The sequence below is a fragment of the Elephantulus edwardii genome, unplaced genomic scaffold (genome assembly GCF_000299155.1).
Source record: "Elephantulus edwardii isolate Elephantulus edwardi_28Jun2011 unplaced genomic scaffold, EleEdw1.0 scaffold00011, whole genome shotgun sequence".
Lineage (NCBI taxonomy): Eukaryota > Metazoa > Chordata > Mammalia > Macroscelidea > Macroscelididae > Elephantulus > Elephantulus edwardii.
Window position 1 is genome coordinate 5227461 of NW_006399761.1, and position 2330 is coordinate 5229790.

Below are 2330 nucleotides of genomic sequence, written 5' to 3' on the forward strand. Positions count from 1 at the left end.
AATGTGAATAAAGAATAGTGTGAAATATAAAAATTAAAAAAAAAAAGACTGGTCCTTCCTGACAACATGCTGAAAGTATGGGACATGAAGCTTCCAGCTGACTCCCTGAATGTTTAAAATTCACGACATCAGGGTTTCCTGTGTCTTATTCTTGAGAAACCAGTCCTACCTCTTAGCATCTACATGTTAGTCCTGATAATGAGTAGTTCTGGGGCATGGCTGGGACGTGACTTAAACCCATTTCCACTATCCTGTGCGTCTGGGGTATGAGAAGTTGGTATAAGGAATCCCTGGCCAGACTCATCTGCCCCACCCCCAGGAAACCACAACCGGGGATGTGCCCTTCCTGTGTCTGGGACCATGGGGTTATCCAGAAAATCTCAGCACAAATGCTAAAGCTGGGAGATGAGGCGAGATTTTTTTTTTTAGGTCTGAACAATCCAGATAATTGCAGCCGTGGCAATGCCCTCCCAACCTGCCCTGAGCGGTGGGAGCTGTTAGTCGTGGGTCGAGGTGAGGAGAGATCGCTGAGGAACAGGGCATAAATAAAAAGAGTGAGCAATCACGTCTCCAGCAGGCCTGTGAGGGCGGGGGGCGGCTGCCAGCATGCCAGCGTCCCAGGCGGAGAGGCTGAGATGTGAGTCACACCCTGGGACACAGACCCGCTGCCACCAGCCTTTCTAGGAGAAGGAGGGGGAGGCAGGCGCTGAGGTCCCAAGGACTGGCCTTTGGCTCTTCCTGCATCCTGGAGCTTGAGATCGTCCCCGCCCTCATAACCGGCCTTTGCAAAGCCGCAGGGCTGATGACCTCTGTTTCTAGTTCGCACTGTGCTTTAACCCTACCGGTCAGGAGCTTTACTTCTGAGCTGCTCTCCACTCTGCACTGAAGCAGCCGTCACTTTCTCACCCCGAAGCTGCCTCGTGGGAGCTTCCTCTGGCTTAGACATCTGGGCCTGCCTGGTGAAGATGGGGGCAGGAATGACTTTTGTGTCTATATTCTCAGCACCCTTTCCTCCTCCGCCTCCTCCTCACATCTGACCCTCGGCCCACATAGAAGGACTTCTGCCCAGAGAGGAACTTAGTGCCTTAATGATGAGAAAAGCCAGATTCCCACCTCTGGGCGATGGGGGCTGCGGCTTCGGATATTTGCAGGGCCGCTGCTGCTGGAGGTGGGGTCGGGTCGCAGGCAGCCAGGCAAGGCTCCTGGGAGACCAGGGCTGTTCTGGCTGAGAGTAAACCATAGACCTGCTTCCTGGGACTCAATTTTCCAGGGGGTCCTGGGCCAGAGGGGTTGTTGGACCTCATTGCTACCTTTCCAGAGTTTCATGTAAAGAATATTAGAGTCATTGCTGTTGTTAGCGGTCTTTGGGCTCGCGCCTGGTTCTGGGTGACCCTGTCCACGATGGGATTGGATGATGGTGACCCATAAGGTATTTCCTTGGCTGATTTTCAGAAATCAGACTCCACACTAGGCTTCATGGTCTTTCTTAATCTGGAAGCTGTTGCTATCTATTTAGCAATATACAGACCTCCAATGGGAAAAAAAGTGGTGGGTGCTCTTGGAATGAGTTGGCTGGGAATTGAACCCGGGTCTCCTGCCATGGAAAGCGAGAATGCTGCATCAAACCACCATTGCCCCTGTGCTGAAGCTGGTTGGTGCTCCTTAAAGCTGGTGGTTCCCTCAGCTCTGTGTCCTGTGGTCTCCTGCATCGTGAGTCCTTCCAGCCCAGCCTGGCACCTTCTGCCTTACCTAGCCCTCCTCTCCACCCTGCCCAGTGCCCTGGCTGTGTGGACACTAGGGGCTTGGGATGAGGTGCCATGGGCCTTGAGCACGGCCAGGTGTAGCGTGGGTGGAAGCTGAGGGAGCAGCTCTGTGCCAGCTTGAGTGGAGAAGTGCTGAGTCCCTCAAAAGTGGCTGTAGGCTGTTTGCTGTCTGTGCGAGGCATCTTATCCCTCAGGATCCTCTGACTATCTGGGGCAGCCTTGCCTGGCTGCCTGAGAGTTTACTTCCGTAGCTGGTGTTTACAGGGTGTCTAAGTACTTGTCTTTCTTTGAAGTGCCAACATTCCAAACAGCCATATTTTCTTTAATATCTGAGCTTCCCTTTTATCTTTTAAATGAGGAGATAGAGAATCCAACATGAGCGAGGGTACTCTGAGATTTGTCTGTGCTCTAAGCAATTCCTTGTTATCCCTGCATATCCCTCTGAGAACTGCAGGGCAGAGGGCTGTGCGCCGGTCACAGATGGCTCCCTTGACCTTGAACCAGGCGGGGGTAACAACCTTCAATGGAGAGCTGCAAAATGACTTGGGGATGTTATTCCAGTACAGA